Source organism: Podarcis tiliguerta (genome assembly GCF_965153285.1).
Source record: "Podarcis tiliguerta genome assembly, chromosome: 4".
In the NCBI taxonomy this organism is placed as follows: Eukaryota; Metazoa; Chordata; class Lepidosauria; order Squamata; family Lacertidae; genus Podarcis; species Podarcis tiliguerta.
The window spans coordinates 42,466,588-42,486,595 of record NC_139537.1 but is presented as its reverse complement, the minus strand read 5'-3'; the positions used below and the strand labels follow the sequence as shown (position 1 = coordinate 42,486,595).

Genomic DNA, 20,008 nt, shown 5'->3' with positions numbered 1-20,008 from the left:
GCAGGGGGCCAGTCCACTGTCCCTCAGACCTTGTGGAGGGTCAAACTATATTTTGAAGGGGAAAAATGAACGAATTCCTGTGCCCCACAAATAATCCAGAGATGCATTTTAAATGAAAGGACACATTCTACTCATGTAAAAACATGCTGATTCCTGGACCATCCGCGGGCAGGATTTAGGAGGCGATCAGGCCGGATCCGGCCCCTGGGTCTTAGTTTGCCTACCCATGGAACTTTGGCTTCAGTCCCAAAGGCACATTCTGCCATTGGCTCCCGAGCCAGATGGATGCCAACTGAAACCAAACCAAACACAGCCCTTGCCTTTTGATTGGCCCCCCAGGGAAATGTGAAAGGATATGAGAGCCAGTCAGGAATTTAGGCAGCTAATATGATGGCTTCCATACCGGAGGCAGGGATATCCAGATCTAAAGGCTCTTCAGAGTCATTGGCAGTGTGGAGATCTGCTCCACCAGCTCCTGCCCTGAAGAGACCTTAAAACGGGGTTTAACCCTTACAATCATACAGCCAGTCCACCCTGTGTGATAAGCTCTGGGAACTTAGGAGGTGGGTTGCTGGCGGCTTCTCTTTTTCTGATCTAGGGCAGAGAAACATGGTTTGAGTGACCCTTTAAATTCAGTAGGTAGATCTGAATCCCTGGACAAGGAACTATTCCCTTTGACAATGTATTCACTTCCAAATGCAATATATGCAATCTCAAATCACAGCAGCTTTTTGTTGGTGCAACATTTATAACCATGTTGCCAGAAATCCCAGGGAACCTCCCCAAGACACGTGCCTGTAAGCAGAATAGAAGCCATAAATAATTTTTAGACCTTTTCCACATTGGGAGCTACTTCCTTACAATGAGTTAAGCACACAATACTTCTTTCCCTCTCTTTTTTAAAGTTAGCAATGAGAAATTGTAGGTAGTTAATTATAGCCAGCTAGTCAGTCGTATTTATGGCCTATCAGACAGGTCTGCTCATCTCAATAAATCAATACTTTTCAGTCTCTATGGTCAGTGCTGCTATATGATGTAGCTTAGTTCCAACCTTTTGAAGGAAGACAAAATGTTAATGTCGGAAGCAAACTTATGCCCGGTGGGAACAACACCTCTATTGACAGATCAGTTCAAATCAAAGACAGTGTCAACATAGTCTTTATGTTTATAGTCTCTATGAAATGCGCTTCAAGGAAAAGTGAAATTAATAATGAACGGGGCATTGCTCTTAGAAAAGTCCTAAACATTTATAATCGCTGAAGATACAAAGCTGAGTGAGCTATAAGAAGATAGCAACAGATTCTTCCTCCTGCCCTGCATCCCTTTGTAAATGTAGATTGCTGTTATCAATTACTTAACAAATAAACTTTTCTGTGGGCTAAGGGGAACCTTCCCCTCTAAGAGGAATTTTTTATATCTGATTTTGTTTTTGTTATTTCTATTTTTATTGTGTAAGTCACTTTGAGACACCTGAGTGCAAGAATGTGTCTCATAAATAATTGTAATCATCATAATTAATTGTTTGACGGATATCTGATAGGCAGACATACCGTATTACTATGCTTTTAGATGATCTAAATGCTTCGAAATACTTCCAGCTGGTTTTTAAATTATTTTTAAAGTTGATTTTTAAACTTTTGAAAAAAAGGGTAAATATGCTTTTATTTCAAATGGCATTATTTTAACTGGTAGCCATTGATAATTTTACCCTCCATTAATTTGTCTAATTGTCACTTCTAGCCATCAAAGTTGGTGGTCTCTTGTGGGAACAAGTTCCATAGTTTAACTATGTATTGTGGGAATAAGTGCTTCTTCAAGACATCAGGAGGGCAAATGTATTCCTTAAATGTGCTGCTGAAAAATGTGCTTGATTACTGTGGCTTGTGACCACATTACCTATCCTCCTTATTTTGAGTGCTGTTGCTGGCAACATAAATTTCCAGGAATCAATGACAAGCATCAAGGAAGACATGTGCACAGGGCTAGAGCTTTTCATTCTAAACTACTTAATCCACATTTACTGTTGTTCCATTGCAACATACAGTGATGAATGAAAATGAATAATGTGTATTCCTAAAACCCCTTTAACATAACAGTACTTGAATGAATACTCCATACTGATCTGTATCTTAGCCACTTCTGCCGAAGCATCGTATGTTCTGCGCTCTCTCCCCTCCCCTCCCCTAACCTGCTCATCTCATTTTTATATATCATGGCATTTTGGCTTTGTTGTGAAATAATCAGCCAATCAAAATCATTGTAGCAGGAAGCCATTGCTTGGTAGCTTTGACCTTTAACCCACAAACTATGCCTTTCTCCCCAGAAACTATCCAAAGAGAGACAGAGATATTGGATGTGATGGATTAGATTTCCACTTCACTATGATCACTCATGGAGTAATTTCTAGGAATTGAGAAGATTTTGGTAAAATGAGACTTTTAGCAAGGGTTGGTTGAGTCAGATCCACCTCTGGCACCTTTATGAGGGTAAGGGAAGGTGCCTGAACTTGCTTCTGAGAAGCAGTCCCTCCTTACGAAAACTGTAAGAGTAATGGGCTCCTTTCCGTGACCTCCCTGGAAAAGAAAACGGAATAGTTGTTGAACTTTACATATTCAGGCATCCCTGTGCCTGAATAATAGAAATCATTCTATATTTTATTTTTTACATTGATTATTCAGAGCGCAACCTTACCGAGCTGCCAAATTGTAGCTGACAAAGATGTTCTCTGGGAAATATATGCTAAAGAATAGTTACTTAGTCACAAAGCATATCTTGTTGCCATCAAATTTTTAAATCACGACGCAGTCCCATAACTGGGAACAATGAGAAGAATACCTAAAGCACCAGCTGCTTGTTGCTTGACAGTTCCATAGGGGCTGAAGAGCATCTGGCTTCAACCTGTTGGCAACACTTTACCCAATGGGATAGCTTCCATTAACATCAATAGAGTCAGAATTTCACCCTTTAAATGAAGGGGGGAAATGATTTACGGAGCCAAGAATAACTGAATCCACAAGAAGCTTTGTCTTCCCTAGTGGAGCTACTTCACGTCGTTTGACACATAGAGCTCTTGCTCCTTGGTTTTCAATTAGAAAAGGCACATGAGACTTTACGGTTCTTTCACTGAAAGTCACTCTCTTGTCTTGATCATGCCTAATTAACAGCAGGGGTGGTGTGTCCTGTTTTGCTGCCTAAGGCAAAGCAGAAACGTGCCACCTCACTACTGCACCACTGCATTGCTGCACCACCAAGTCCTCTCTTACCTGGGTTGTGTGGTGGTGCTTTCAAAGCAATGGCAGTGGCAGCACACTCTGCCAAGATCTGTGCTCTGCCATATCTCATAAGATTTGGGCAAGATCTCAACCTCATGTGTGGGCTGACACATAGATTTAATCTGCTGAATTGGGATGGGGAGGAGTTCTATGGTGGTGGTTCTGCTACATCCAAACCCTGCTCCTTTGCTGTGGCCAGGTTGGAAGAAGGAGAGAAATGCCTGATCTTCCCTCACTTTTCAACAATTTCCATTGCTTTCGTTGATACTAATGTTGTTTAGTTGTTTAGTCGTGTCCGACTCTTCATGACCCCATGGACCAGAGCACGCCAGGCACTTCTGTCTTCCACTGCCTCCCGCAGTTTGGTCAAACTCATGTTGGTAGCTTCGAAAACACTGTCCAACCATCTCGTCCTCTGTCATCCTCTTCTCCTTGTGCCCTCCATCTTTCCCAACATCAGCGTCTTTTCCAGGGAGTCTTGTCTTCTCATGAGATGGCCAAAGTATTGGAGCCTCAGCTTCAGGATCTGTACTTCTAGTGGGCTGATTTCCGTAAATTCCTGGAGGATGAGGCTCTCAAATGGCCACTAGTCATGATGGTGATGGCTTTGTTCTCCTCCCACTGTTAGAGCCAGTATGGCTTTGAATACCAGTTGCTGAGAATCCCAAGTGGGATGAGTGCTATGTTTGCTTGCGGGCTTCCCATAGGCACCTGGCTGGCTGCTGTGGTTCCAAAGCTCCTGCCAACAGCATGCCCAAATAGCACCTTTTCACCCCAGCAGTAGGGTAAGATCACTGACATTACATCTATGCCTGTGGAGTTTTATCTGGGCAGAGCATGGAGTTTCTAGAGGCTTAAGTGCCATGCAAATGACAGATCTCCCTCTCTGGCAGTGAAACAGGATTTATGCTATATCCAATGGCACTGGGGGCGGGGCTTGCATGCATAGTCAAGCCCCCTCAAAACTTTCAGCCCTCATGTTTGCAGGCAAATGCCTGAATCAAGCCATTGTGACCATTCATTCACACTGAGCTGGTCCAATGAGTTCAGGAGAGCAACAAAACTGTATGCTTTATCTGTATAAATAATCTACATTTAAGCCTTATCATCATCATCTTCTTCATCAAGAGGGTCTGTAGGGAAGAAGGTGGTCTTTCAGATATTTCAGTTATATGGGGGGAAATGTCACTTTTCTTTTTTGGGTGCTGCAAACTATTCAGAATACACTTAAATAAATGGCTTAGAATGCTTATTTTAGGTATTTAAATTTCATAAAATTAACATTTCACACTAAAGAAAAGTATTTAGCTATAGTTCATTCCTGGTCAGCTCACAACTCCCACACCCTTTCAAAATGATCATTAGTTCTTAAAACTGGTTTACATACAATAGTGCAGCTTACAACATATGCCTGGCATCTAGCTGACATTTCAGAGAAAACTTTGTTTAAAACACATAATGAACAGTGTTTTTATTTTTAAACTAGACCTGTCTTCCTTTGATCTTCAACTGCTATTTCTCATCACAAGCCACATATATCTGACTCATATATGATATATCACCTGATGTTTCATTTTCAGGAAATAAGTATTGGAGGCGGTGAAGAAATTGTTCAGTTTAACATTCAGTTCACAAGTCAGTTCCTCAAAGCTGGTACACATGAAACAGACCCCCTTATGGAGTCCACTTTCAGCGATTCCCTCTGATGGCTGCGCTCCATTCGCACAGCAAACACAGAGACGGTAAGGTTATTCTTATTTCCTTATTTATGTCACTTGATTATAGCAAACTCTCTAGGCAGAAATATTAAAATGATCAATAAGAACAATTTTAAAACATGTCAAGATCATGAAAATGAGCAGTAAATGAGCATGTCAGCATCTACGGGTCTGGATAGGGCTGCCTAAACAAAAATGTCTTAAGCATGCACCCAAAAGAGTGCAGCAAAGGTGTCTGCCTGAGTACCAAAGTTTGTAGGTACTGCCACACTAGAAAGGTGGATTTCTTACAACTGTGTAATGAGTATTTTGTGGTACCTGTAACAGGGCCAGTTCTGCAGATCAAAGTGGGTGCATATGGGTTAAGCTGATCCTGCAAGTAAACTGGTCCAGTCCCCTGCCCACCACCACTGAAATTGGGGCAGCATCTTTGTAATTCCCTGCTACCTGCCCACCTAAACACATTCTAGCACCATCATCTGGTATTACTAGTGGGCAGGCAGCAATCACACTAAGAATGACAAACTCTCAGACCGAGGCAGCCAAAGCACATACAATTTCACTGGCTGGGAGAGCAAACCAGGCAGGGGTCAGGATGGTATCAACTAGCAGCACTCTGATTGGTCCTCCTGTAGGTCTGCTCCCCACATTTTGCTATTGAAGCTGCTAGTGGATACCAACACAACTGCATTTTTCAGCTGCCATGGATTAATCCTGTGTCATTAAAGATGATCTGCAAAGAAGCTAGTATCCCCAATATGATAAGACCTTCCACATTGGCTCTGCAGCCCAGGTCTTAACATTGAAAGACATGAGCCAACCCACAAGGTAGCTTTTGAAGAGAAATCATTTGCAAAGCAAAAAGTCAATAGATAAAGTAGATATTGCAACATATAGATCTAAAGGGTTTTATGCTTACTGACAATGCCCAGACACTAGATTTATTAGGTTAGCAGGCTACACTGTCTAGCCCAAAAGACATAAAATATCTTCTGCTTTATCTGACGTGGTTTCACAGTATCCCCATTGTTGTTTTTAAAACCATCTTGGCTTAATGTACTATAAATGTTATTTCTCCTCCTTCTCTACTAAGAGCAATCTGATTGTCCTGCTATGGGAACATGCATTTTATATCAAAAGGGCCAATGGGCTTTGTTGCCTTTCCTATTTTTAATTTTGAAGGACATTACTCCTATCAGCACTGCTTCCAGGTTGACAGACAGGTTCATTTCTGAAGTCAACACAAAAAAAGATATGACTCCAAGAAATTTACTTTGGCCTATGGGTTTCAGAGGAAAGGAAGGAGATATGAAAAGACTGGAATGTGCACACCATGAAGTGTCTTTTCTTCATTTGAGGTACTATGGAAAAAAATCTCTGGGAGCTGCCATCATTTGCCATGTGTGCCACTTGAACAATGGGCAAAGCAGAGAGTTATTATAGGTATGGGGAACCAAAGACTCTCTAGTTGTCACTGGACTCCAACTCCCATCAGGCCCAGCCTGCATCAAGGATGATGGAAGTCATAGTCCAGCAACAATTGGGAGGCTAAAGGTTCCCCATCCTGGATTGAGATTTAATGATTTTTTGTTTTATTAATTTTTGTATTGCAAACATGGCAAAATGTGATAAAAAGCCCTCTTCAAAAGAGTAAATGAGGGATTGCAACTTTGGCTCTGCCCTTAACCACACAGTCCCAAGAACTACCACACAGAGCCTATGTGCAAAAATTGTATGTGTACAGACTCTAGTATACATTGGGTTTTTATCCTTCAATGTAGCACTGTTCACAGGAAGTCATGAAGCTGTTCAGAAGTTCAGAGGACTGCATGAAGATTAGGGAAACATGAAAGATAAGCCAAGATTTGATGAAATGCAATCAGTTTAAATGTGTTAAATATTTATATTTAATTCTTCTAATGCCTTACTAATGGCTTCTCCAAACGATTCAAAATAATTAACACAGTTAACACATATTATTATGCACTCAAATGCATCATCAACATTTCCTCAAACACGTGTCAGTCTATTATGAGGGGAAACATGACATGCAGTATATCATTAGTTTCTTTGTGCATAGCCAAAGTGAATTGTTTTCAATATTTATTCAATAGTAGAAAAAATGCCTGCTACACAGTCTGTGTCAAGGGTTGCATACTGCTGGGCTTGCTGGTGTGTCTGGGTGTGTTTGTGCAATCACATGCATCTCCATGTGCTTTGCTCTGTGCACAGAAATCTATCACAACCTTTCCCCTTGGCATCCCTGGGTCATATTTCAACCCTTCGCTGTGGCATTGGTGGAGACTGGGCCATCCTCTGTTACAAGATAGTGACTGCAACACTGTCCCCAGATGTCTAACCTTATTTTCCCCCACATGAGTTGCAGATGTTCGTTTCTATGAGAGTAACTGCAGCTATGGATACCCTGTGATGGAGATTTAACATTGGTGTCAGAAAACCTGCTAACAATACACTGGTGGTAGGGATAAGCTTTAGCCCTCTCAAGTGGTCAATGGGATAGGAATAGCGCACTGGGAACATAATACTACATGTTGTGGCACTTGGCTTTTTGCAGAGAGAGTTACATAAGATAAAGTGGCTATGACATGTGCACATGGTTGAATGGATTGGTCCTCAAGTTGTATTTTTTAAAATATATATATTTCAACATATAAACAGCAATCCATATAATAAATTCAACCAGGACACAGTTTTGTATAGTTCAGTAGTTTCCAAGCATTTTTTGCAAGAAGACCCACAATACAAATGGAATCCTTTCTTGCTAAGGGACCCACACGTCAATTTCAATTTTTGACCTGGAACTGAAACCCTGTTAGGCTTTTTGCAGCATTTCCCCAAGCTGCTGTCACTGCTGGCAGCCTAACAACATAGCGAAGGCTCCTATGGCTGGCTGGTAGGTTCTGACCAATCAACCTTTCTTTGCTCTGCCTGCTACCCTCATTGAACATGCCCTTATGGAGCAACCAATATAAACAAAATACTGGGTTGGAAGTGAGAAGAAAGGAAAAATATCCGTTCTTTGTTTTACAATTATGTATCTCTCCCTGTCTCTCTGGGGTTGCTTGGCTCCCATCTTGATCATTGTGGGTGTACAGCAGAAGAGGGGGAGCTTTTCAGCCTTGGAGCCACATTCCCTCATAGGCAACCTTCCAATGGCTGCATGTCTGTGGTGGGCAGTTGCAAAGGCAAAAGCGAGTGAGCAGCAGGTGCATCTCTATCCCTCTGTCCTCCACCAAGGAAAGCAAAAGGCATTCGCAATAGGGCAAATGACACTTTTCAGGCACCCAAAAGCATTTGAGGAAGACAAAGAGCAAGTCCATTGAGGGGTGTTCCCTGAGGATAATGGGTTTGGCCTAAAAAGGAATGTAGCCTGGGAAAAAATCCCGAGGGAGAGATACAGAGGCCTAGAGGCGTGAGATTGCCCACCTCTGATATACAATAACATGATATATAAGATATATTAATCTCCAGCAAAATTATTGCTGCCCTTCTAAAGTTACACTAGTAATAGCAAACATAGTGCACCTTATATAGGTTCCAATGCACAGGACATCCCATTCTTCTGAGGGTAGGACTAGTGATTCTGGTAAACATATTACATGATACTAGGGAAAAAATGGTGATCCCATGTTGAGTTCTCCTATGTCACACATATAATGTATAGTAAAGCATATCCCATCCCTTATATTCTTGATGTCCAAGTTAAGACCCATTAAGAGTCTGCACAGTGAGACTTAGGGCTCATCCACACTTCTGTTTGATACATGCCTAGAAAGCATGGGTCACAGAGGTGTTTGCTTGTCTCTTGCTTTTCAGTAATGGATCCAAGAGGTTGTTCTTTTGTCCCATGGCTTTCACTGGGAAAATCTGTTGTTTATTGCTGAATCAGAACCAAAGTCAATCCACAGAAAAACATGATTGATGTTTGTTTTGATTTAGTGGGAAACCATGGGTTTCTCCAGGGGAAATTGGTGTGGACAAGCCCTTACTTCTGAGATAACCTTCAGAAGATTTGCACTGCAAGCAGCTGAGGCTGCACTCTTATTCGTGCTTGCTTGGGAGTATGGCGGAGCGCTGAATGTCTCAGGCTTGGAAGAGTATCATCATCTATCTTCCACTTCCATATGTCTCTTCCACATGCTAGTTCTGTCACCAACAGAAGAAAAACAGCCCATGGGGCACTACTCTGTAGACAGCAAAATAATTAAGAAAAGTGTTTAAAGCATGCAAAAAGTGCATTTCTGTTAACTTCCCACAGGCATCCATGAACTGGGGGGAGGGCAAGTTATTTGTCTAGAAGGACACTTGCTGTCCTCTCCCTTGGATAACATGTGCATGTTAAGTACACACTGCAACATTGCAGAGTCCCACTTGTTTTTTATATTTTTTGAGCCCCAATGTCTGGGAGTTTACAGAATACAACAGTAATATAGGGGTTTTTTTGAACTTTATTTGTTGCTGTGCTTTGGCTTTTCCTTGCTTATCATGCTACAGTGTCTACCATTTAGCACATTTGTTGCATAAAAAGAGCCAGCTTTGCTCACAGAAAGTAACCTTGGCATATTAGTGGAACTGCGAAGAGACAAAATAGATGTTCCGTTTAGCTGCGACACATGCACACATTTCCTGCAGTATATTTCTCAGAAATGTGTGTCTGCAGCTGCTCCTTTGGAACATGATTAGTAGCTATTGTTCACAGGAAGTCATGAAGCTGAATGGCCCCAAAAGGCTTTGATGTCAGCCACTTCAGTTGCTACTTTCTTCCTATTCCTCATGGTAGGGCTGCTGAGCTTGAAAAAGCGTGTGTGCCATTGCCTTGGGGTGCCCAGGGCAGAAACATGCCTGGGGGGGAAGGGGGCTGCAGTCATTAATTATCCATTTCTTTTGTTGTGCACAGTTGCACTGCTGAGAATTGGGGAATGATACATCCTAGGTAGGTCTATCAAAAGCTGCTTTATGCAATGCATATTCAGTACGTTCTGCTGATATCCTGGTCAACAGCTCTTAAAGACTCTTTAGGCTCAGAAGGTACGGAAAGCTGCAAAATGCTCATAAGGTCTTGGCAATCAAAGGCAGCAAGTCTCTCTTGGGGATGGCTTTCACAACAGTAACTACTGTCAAATGTCTGCCTCCTTGAAGCCTCTATATTGCTCTCAGCTTTACATAAATAGAGGGCATGCTTCACAGTATCAGAGAAATCAGAGCTGGGAAAGGCTCTGTTGGGTCAGCCCGTCCTTCTTCCTGCCAACGCACTGACTTTTATCTTCACTGTATCCTTGACTGCTTTACAAAACATCCTTGAAATGTTTCCAGGAACAAGATTGCAAATATTTTCCAAAGGGAGAGATCCCCTATTTTTTGTTCCGCAGTCTAATGGATGCTGTTCTTTATGTGGGATTTTACTGCACATGATAGAAGGGTTTTATTTCATTATGACTTTGTACAGATTGAAATTTAACAAACATTGTGCTGGAAACAATAAATGACTGCCAAGTGTCATTTGTTTATCTACTGTGCTATGTCAAATCGTGTGAAATGTGGTAAGGTCACACACATCAAGGTGATAGTTTCCCCTGAGCAAAAACCCTGTGTAAGGGACCCTATATGCTTCAGTTATACATGGGACTCTTGAGGTATGATCCTGATCTTTCCTTATCATAATCATTAACCCCTGAAAGGCTATCCCTTCACAAGTTGCTCAGTTCCCATTTCTGTTTAAGCCCTTTTCAGGTGTCCTTGAACTTTGTATTTTAGGGGCCATAGAGATGCATGCAGCATTTCACCTCCCCACTCATCTCAGGGGGTTTGTGAGCTGAATGCTCTTACAGTTTTCCCCATAATCAGCATGGAGATACCTTGAAGAGAGACAATGAGGCCATGTATGCCTGCTCCATGCCCAGTATCATGCCCTTGACTATCCATGTGTTAGAGTAATGACTGTTGGGGAAAATGTGAGCAGGCAGTCTCTGCCAGTGCTTTTTTTTCTGGGGGTACACAGGGGTACGCATACCCCTAAACATTTTGTGAATATGACAGGAGAAGAAACTAAAAAAATTAGTTTCTTCTCCAGTACGGTGAATCGGCAGTTCCATTGCTAACCCCGATGGCGGCCTCATTTCCTCTCACAGTGTTTCCTGAGTCTCAAATGGAAGCGAGCATTTAATGTGTGAGGTAGGAGTTGGAATCTAGCATGGTGATTGGTCAGTTTCATTGTTACCACCTCTAATGATGGCTTCATTTCCTTTCCCAGTGATATATATATATATATATATATATATATATATATATATATATGAATGAAAAAAAGCACTGGTCTCTGCTATATGAAACCTCAAGCATATAGGGTTCCAACTTACATGCATTTGTAAGGGATCTCTTCTTCAAAACCTTCACCCAAAATGTGGACATCATTGGGCAGGGATTAGTATAATGGTGAAAACTGAGTGAAGGGCAAGCCTTGATATCAATCATAGGGAGCAAAATGGCTGAAGAGGCCTTCAATATTAATCAAAAGTTGACTCTCCCTAGTGTTGTGGTAGAATTACTCCAAACAACATGTTAAAAGCCCTTTGGGGTGGGGTTTTTCCCCAAGACTCCTTCATATGTTACTATCATGAAGTGGTGAAGTATGTAAAAATGTGGTTTAACAATCAATTTCTCTTCCCAGGGAACTCTGGGAAGAATAGTGTCGTGAGGGGAACAGAGGCATCCTAACAACTCTCAACACCTTAAGTTGTCAGGATTCTACCCCAAATTAAAGTAGTATAACATTGCTTTAAATTTGCAGTGCAGATGGGATCCTATTTTCAAAATTGTTAACCAATACCACATAAAATTTCATGCACTTAACTCATGCTCCCCTCTGTCTCACCCTTTCTTTCCCTTCTACTCTCTTCCTCATATTTATTGCCATGCCACTGCCATGTCACACTTTGAATTTATACAGGAGAGTGTGGATAAACACATTGGATACCACATGAAGCTACATCTTTCCCCCCTCCCCTCCCCAAGGCTATCATTGACAGTTTCTGGAAACAGTTTTCTCTTTCTCTCTTTGGTTAATGTTTGCATTCATGGAAGTCTTTATTGGAAAAAAAGATACAAATCACAGAGCACTTTCCCTTTGCTGTAGGAAGGAAAACACCATTTATTTCATAAATGCAATTGGAAAAAAAGTATAATTCCACTTTGTTACGTCTTGGTAAATATAAAGCAGGGAATGACTTGAGCAGAGCTGTAACCAAAGTACCCGTCAGTTAAATAGATAGATTGTAAATCTACTCAAACAGCTATAGGGCATTGCACTGTCAAATCCGACAGTAGATCCCTGGCCCCCGGCTTTGCTGTCTTTCAGAGGAGGATGCAAACTGTTTAGCTTTCTCAAGCCCGCACTTTCCATCTGTCCACTGACCCATGCAGCTGCCCTTCCCTTTACTTTGCTGGAAGATTCGTGATTGCCTTGATGGAAGAAAGCAAAGTGCAGAAATGACAGCACCTTCAATGGGACTCAGGAAAGAATGATAGGGTAGACTGCAAGACTCATATGTGCCTGGAGAGCTTAGAATTAGAAAAAAGGAAGCTTTGTGAAAATCTGGATGGAGCACCTGCCAGGGGTAGAATATTTTAGAAAGGAAGAACGGGAGAGGGAAGATAGAAATTAAAAGACGATAAAGCGCGACTTGCCTCTGCCTCAGAAGAAGCAAAGGGCAGAATATCTATACGTAGTATGGGATGGGATAAATGAAGCTTCCTCCAGATATTGTGTCTACAGATTAACCGCTCATATATGAACAAAATCCTTGTGTTAGATCCAGATTTAGGTGGCAATCCTAACAGTGTCAGTTCAAAAAAAAGCCCCACTGGATTCATTGAAGGTGATTCTCAGGTAAGAGGTGTAGCCTCGGTCATGTGCCAGGGTTGGTTCAGCTGCAGGTCAGTACAGAGACTCAGAGTTGAGCAGTAATTCTTTATTTAAGGAAACAGAATACAAATAGAGAAACCATGGTGAAACTCTTCCCGGTAAAACAGCTGCCAGAACTGACCATCTGGACATCCCACTTTCCCCTAAGTCTCCTCTCTGTCCAGCTTTCCCCCCTGCAGTCTTAAACTCCATCAGGGTTTAAGGTCCTGTGCACTCTCTGTGCTCTTTCTTCTGCTACATGCAAAAGCCGCCAAGCCCTTAGAGACAAGGGAGGAGGGGAACTGAATACAGAAGAACCACCAGGGTCCTCTGAATCTGTTACAGCCTCAGTCCCCACCTCCTCCTCAGCTGCCTCTTCTTCCTCTCTCTCCCTCAAGCCTGTTGCTTGTTCAGCATCCAACCATTCTGCCCCCCCCTTCATCCTCTGACCTATCTTCCATGTCCCACCACCACTCCCCTGGCTCAAAGCCTTCCTCTTCTGAGGCTTCCCTAGAGAGCTCTTCAGAGGGAGCCTCCCATCATTGCTCCTCATCCAGCCAGTCCCTGACATCATGCTTAGAAATCAATGAACAAAAGTTAGTCATGATGAACAAGTCCCACTGATTTCAGCTTAATTTTCCTATGTAATTCTTGTTAGCATGGAGTCAACTCGTAGGAGCCAAGATCTCTTTGTCCCCACTAAAATATTTGAGGGGGACAGGCCCCAGCAAAGTTGATGGCTATTGTCATTCAAATGGTGTGTGTTTCGCCATGTCATGAAATCGATTATGCAGGGTGGGGATTACCTACTCCCCCAATATTTTATTCCAGTTGGTACCCCTGCCTGTTAGCCATATTAGCCATGTTTCATTTTCTTCCAGAACATAGCAGCAAAAGGCCTGTGAAGAGATAGAACAAGTTCTGATAATTCAGCATTTGAGAAACCTGACACTTATGCTCAGGTAAAAATGTGCTCAGTTAATGAACCTTTGCATCTGATGAAAGGTGCTTCTTCATCTAGTCTCCTATTGTATTCAGACTCTGCGTCATTGTATAATAGAATCATTCTCCTCTGTGCCTCAGTTTGCAGCTTCACTAATCTGTCACATATAACATTTTGGGAGGGAAAGCACCAGATTCCCTGACTGAGACCAGAAAACACTGAGCACTTTATAGAAAGTAAATCAATTAAAAGAAAAAAGATTCTTCCCAACTTGGCAACATAAAAATTCCTGTAGTGTCAAAGGAGACAATTTGTCCCCATTCTTGCTGAACATAGCTGGCACTATTCATTTCAGAGCTTCAGGCTATCTCATGGTACCTTACTGGGCTAAACAGATCAAGGGCACCTCATTATTTTTTGTCAAGCTCAAAAGTTTCAGGCGGCTGATTATTCTGCTCAATAACAGTAATCTTTTTAATCACAGCCGGCTTGGTAGTACAATATTTACTGCTGATGTTTCAGAACAATTTGGAAGCTTTTGCTTTTGAAGGCAGTCAAAATCGCAGAGAAATCTGAGCTATCTCTCAATGGGCTTTCTTTGTGCTGCAACATAATGCCACAGTTAAGGTACTGGGAATAATAAAACCATGAAAAGATATTTTAAAATGGCTTCTATGTGCATTAGATATATAAAATTAAGCAGACGGCAGCTTGCCAAAGAGTCCTTAGCATGGAATATCTTACATTGTACATAGTGAGATTTATCCCCAAACTCCTTGGAAGAAAAAGCAGTTGGGAGGACCAAGACCCTAGTCCAGTAATGACCGTATAGATCTTCAGTGTCAAGGATGAAGCAACCTACTAGAATTCCCCACTGTGGATGACTCGTTCCCCCATGAAAGTGAATGAGTGGAGTTCTTATATTTCCCCTTCTACCCTGACCATTCTAAGTGACCCTGCCATGGTTATGAGATGAAAAACAATGGGCAAGCATGAGTGTTGCTCTTGTCTTTTCCTTTTTCTTATGAAATTAGGTTGCAAGAAACTATGTGTCAAGACATATGGGTGTGGAAATTTTTTTTTGTTTTAAGTTTAGTTATGCCATTTGCTTTTGTCATTCAACATACATTCATTTCAGTACGCATTCATTTGCATAACTTGCATCAGTAGTTCATTTTCCTTGTTCTTCTTTGTTTCTGTTTACCCCTGCTTTCAATGGAAGATCTTTCTGTTGCATTTAACTTTGGTGTTTTCCATCCAAATGGCACGAAATCTTCCAACCTTCTGCTATTCCCTAAACACATATCTATCATATTTCAGAAAGTTTGGGAAACAGGGCTCATTTTATAGGTATTTAAACAGATATATATTCTCTAAGCATCCTCTTGTTTTCAGTTAGAGATTTGCTACTCTTCATCTGCTTACAATTTTCTATGGGAAGAAGATAAAGAAAGCACAGTAGTGTGGATTATGTTTTCTCTACCTTACCTACCAATCTGAAATAAAACATTCATTTAAAACCAACTCCATGCATGTTCAAGGATATCATTACCTTGACTCTTTGACTTTGGGTGGGACTTGGTTGCTCTGCTTCAGGCAGCAAAATGTATTAAAAATGAATGCACAGGTCTACTGGGAAGATTTTCTGAGCCAAACCCGACGCTCACACATTTTAGAGCCATGCTAAAGAAATCCTGTCATCTACTAATATATGTCTCAGTGGAAAGGGGTGGGTGTTATTATATGAGCCACTTTAGCACCTGTGGTATTGTGTCTTGCCTAATTTGTGACAAAATAATAAAACCACTTAGCTTCTCATCTGAAGACTGAGTACTGGTCACATAGCGACTTGACATTGTAAAAAAGGACCTTGGGTAATGATGTGAATCGGAAGGAAGCACTTCCAGATTATTGCATAAAGCAATACCAGCAAGAAGCAGGAAGCCAAAGTATCAGCCGCATGAGAAATGTACAGTGTTAAACTGCCTTTGCTTTATGATTCATTGTACTCCATTTCAATAGCTTGAAACAGAAAATGTTACTGCCACAGACACATTAGGGCGTGAGAGATATAGGAGCAGGTGGAAAAAATTGTTTCCCTAAATACTTAATTTGTACTGTATTGGGTAACAGAAGAGTAGTCCCCTGGGATAAGAGGATCAGAGAGCTGGGCTACTCCAAGGGATCCTAAATAACATGATAATGAACCGCTGCCCTCAATAGTTTTGTTACTTTCACATGGGTGGGGTGATAAACATCCTCCCAAAATTTGGATTGGTTTTTCTCATTAAGGAAGGAGAAATGAAGAACTCTTACTGCAACCGTGTGCAAGCCTGCAATCTCCTCAAGTGGAAACAAACACATAAGGTAGGGTGGGGGGCTGCCAAGCCCTGACCTCCCTGGCCCGTTATCTCTATACGTATTAGAGATGCCACAGGAATATCCCCAAGGCTGCTAAAGGCAACCAAGCTGACACTTGAAGTAGTGGCAAAGCTTAAAAAGAAGAAGAAACCCTTGGCCACTTTGCCATTATGGTAAACCCATCCCTGAACATTCTTCAATTTTGCCTGTACTCGAAAGTCAACATTACCCCAAGTCCTGGCAATTGGGAAGAATAATCCTGTGAAAGTGTGGATATTTGGCCCAGCTGTAATGCTATCCATTATAGAACACAAACTTACCTCAGAATAAGTCTTGCTGAGCACCGCAACTCAATTAGTAGATGCGAATAGGATTTTGCACCATAACTATAATTCTGTCTATAAAATATCTCATTAAAGGAACAGTAAAACAGGTGAAACAAAATGAACTGTGTAGCTCAAAGCTCTTGCTTTTGGGGGGGAAATGGGGAAAGAAAATTACATGGTCACGAAAATAAAAAGAAGCAACTTCAATAGCTCTCTCTGTTAAGCATGTGAAGCACAAGGATCACATACGTCTTGCAGGCCCCACGGGGTTTTGAATGGGTGTGCTGAGATTCTGTAGGACTAAGTTTTTTAATTAATTTGTCAGTTAGTTGTTTGAAGCAGCACAATTAATCAGCTCTAAAATCTTTAACTGGTTGACAGCTCTAATGACTTTACAGTTTAAACTCATTGATCTGAGTTGTCGGTGGGGACATCAAAAAACTTTCAGATAATTGGACATTCAGATAAATGGGAGCACGGATGGAAATGGGGGCAGAAATCATAGGTGGTTGTAATGTTCGGGAAGGAAAAAACCCAAGGGTTACCTAATAGGGTTGTTCTGTATACACACAAAAATCAAGGCAGTCCCTTAATGAAGCATGGGCGTGACCAGCAATGCAGTTCTCTCTAAAAAGGGTCTGTGTGAAGAAGGTGGGTGAATCCAAAACTTCTGCTTTGTTATTTGCTCCATTATTTCTCATTTATATAGCTCCCTGCATTTGCAAATTCCTTTAAAGAATCCTGCCCCCCCCACTCAAAAAGTAAAATAAATCATTCATTTTTTCCTAACAACATCAAAAAACTTGGCTTTAAAAATATATTTAAAAACCTGTTTAAACCAAGGGGGCACAATATTCCCATCCATACGTAGAGCAGGGCAAACAGGAGGATCTCTTCCATAAGCTTTAATGGAGCCCTTTCCCCTTCTTCTCCATTTTGTGTTGGATCTCGGCTGGGGCACAGGTATGCAACATTGTACCAAACAATTACTTACTGTGTATGTCTCCTATAATAATATGCCCATAATAAATAATGTCTAATTACACAAAATCAGAGCACTAATCTAAGTAGCCCAGGCCATTTGGGGAGCCTAATCTGGCCCACCGGTTGATTTAATCTGTAATCTGAGCCCTGTGGCAGTATATGTCCCAGGGCAAAAAAACAAAAAAAGCTCAGCAACTTCAATCCTAAAAAAACCGCAACAACTTTGGTCGGCCCTCACCATGTTTGGGCACCCCTGAGCTAACCCAATGATAGGCACTGGCTTTCCAAGGTTTCAGCCAGCAGACTTTCCCATCCCTCTCTGGAGATGCCAGGGATACAACCTCAGACCTTCTGCATGCCAAACATATGACTGGAATTCTGGTCCTTAATTTGCCCCAGTGGTCAAGAGGACTGTGACCAGATCAAACCAGAGACTAACATCAGTTTGTAAAATTTAATGTAGATATGTTATCAGAAAACCAGTGAATGCATTTTGATTTATGAAAGATGTCAGAATAATCATAATATCAAAGGAAATCAAAAGCATATGAGAGATCAATGAACCTTGGGAAGGGAAAAGGGTAAGCAAGAGAACAATTAGGATGCATGGCTTACATAGGGAACCAAATACAACTTAACTTTTCAACTAAATGCTATTAAAATAGAAGAAATGTTGAAGCCTGGAATGAAATGACTGCTGCAAGCAGTAATTACGGCGTGTATATCAAAGGGTGAAATGAAGAGAGAGGAGGGATTGTCTACAGCTCTCTTTTCAAGTGTTCACTTGGAGGCATAGCTGTGTAGTGTGGGATATGGCCCTAATCCCACCTCTCTCTGTACTGGATCAGATCAGCTCTCTGCAGGAGCTTAGCCCAGTTTTCTCATCTCTTTCTGCCTTTGTTTCTCTTCTCATACAGGCAGCTTTCCACTGGGACCTCGGTAGGGCAGGTTGTGAGTTTTATATAGTAGTGATCTGAAAACACGTCCTCATTCTACTTTTCAAGTTGCAAACCTGGAACAGCATTTTCAGCTCACTTGCCAGAGGTCAGGACAAATTCAAAAAATTATCACTTATTACATATTGTTGCCTCAATGGGCTTATGGTAAGGATGGGTGAATCTGTCAGTTTCGATCTCTCTCCAGTTCTCATTATTCCAGACTTCTCCACGTCAGTGTATTTTTTTTTAAAAGAAAAGGTTCTCTTGAAAATTCATCAACATTTAGTGTGAATTTCTCTTAATATACACGTTTGTATGTCATTTTACCTAACATACACATTTTTGAAAACATTTTCCCCATATATAATGCATTTTGGTATGTTGTTCTGATGAGTATAAGCATTTTTGTGCTTTTTACCTCCAAATATACATTGTTTGTACATGTTACTTAGCTGGAGAATCGCATAGCAAAATGCGGATTTCAAGGAAGCCTGAGTTTTACTTTGTGCTTTGCTTCAGAAACTGAAAATTGGGTAGGTTTACCTTTAAAAGCAAATTGAATCAAATTTCTATCCCACCCCTGGCTTACAGTGATAAGCAGTGGTTGTTGCAGCAGTGGCTGTGTGTATATATATGTGTGTGTGTGCATGTGTGATAGTCTCCAACTGCTCTGAAAATGCTGGGACCATGATGAAAACCCTTGAGCCATTACAGCTTCTCACTTTGTCACACACAGTCCCGAAATCCCATCTTTTTTGAGGTAGGCTAACCAAAAATAGCTTTATGTTGGGGGCAATTTGGGGAAGAGAGAGTTGCCAATTGAAGTCTCTTTCTCTTCCTCCTCTTCCACCATCACCATCTTTGCCACTGCTCCTGGGAGACAGAGAAAGTGGGATGGGAAGAAGAGGAAAGAGTCTTATGCTGGGTCCAAGGAGTAGCAGCAGCAGGAGGAGGAAAGGGGATTGAAGCAACCAGGATGCCACCCACCACTGTCCCTGGCATGAGAGGCTGTGACTCTCTGGCTTGGCAGACCTGCAGCCACCCATCCAGCTGGCCATTCCCAATAAAAACAAGAAGGAGAAAGTGAGTCAGGTAAGGCCTGAAGAAAAGTTGGCAGCTGGATGAGACCCTGTGCAGGAGTAGGCCCCATTTTCATTTGAGGAATGTTGGAGGAAATGGTGTGTGTATTTTCTGTGTTTGTATGTTCCTTCAAATGAATGTTCCACTACTGTTCACTTCTATCCCTCCTCTGTAAAGCTTTGTTTGAATGATGCTACGTCATGATGTCCTCTTGTTCCAAAGCCTGTGGTGACCCCCATTTTTCACCTTTCAGTAATGCTTCTGAAGCAACACCAAATCTTAACATAATAGCAATCAAGCAGAGGCAATGCAGAGGAAAGTGGTGGCCACTGGGCTACTGCAGAGAAGGATGGCTAGCTGATGAAAAAGAAGATAATGGCTTCCTGGGTCACTGCAGAAGACAATGGTAGCTCACCTAGGCCACAAGCAATGGCACAGCAATTAGTTAAAGAAAGAACTTTCCCG

At 41.7% G+C, this 20,008-nt stretch overlaps 1 long non-coding RNA gene across 1 annotated transcript in view; it reads left to right on the top strand.

The window, feature by feature from the left end:
* Positions 1-20,008, top strand: part of LOC310677046 — a 50,360-nt gene that overhangs the window by 15,421 nt on the left and 14,931 nt on the right. The window contains exon 2 of the long non-coding RNA XR_014510894.1: positions 4,853-5,014. This is a non-coding gene — a long non-coding RNA (uncharacterized lncRNA). The remainder of the gene's footprint in view (positions 1-4,852; positions 5,015-20,008) is intronic.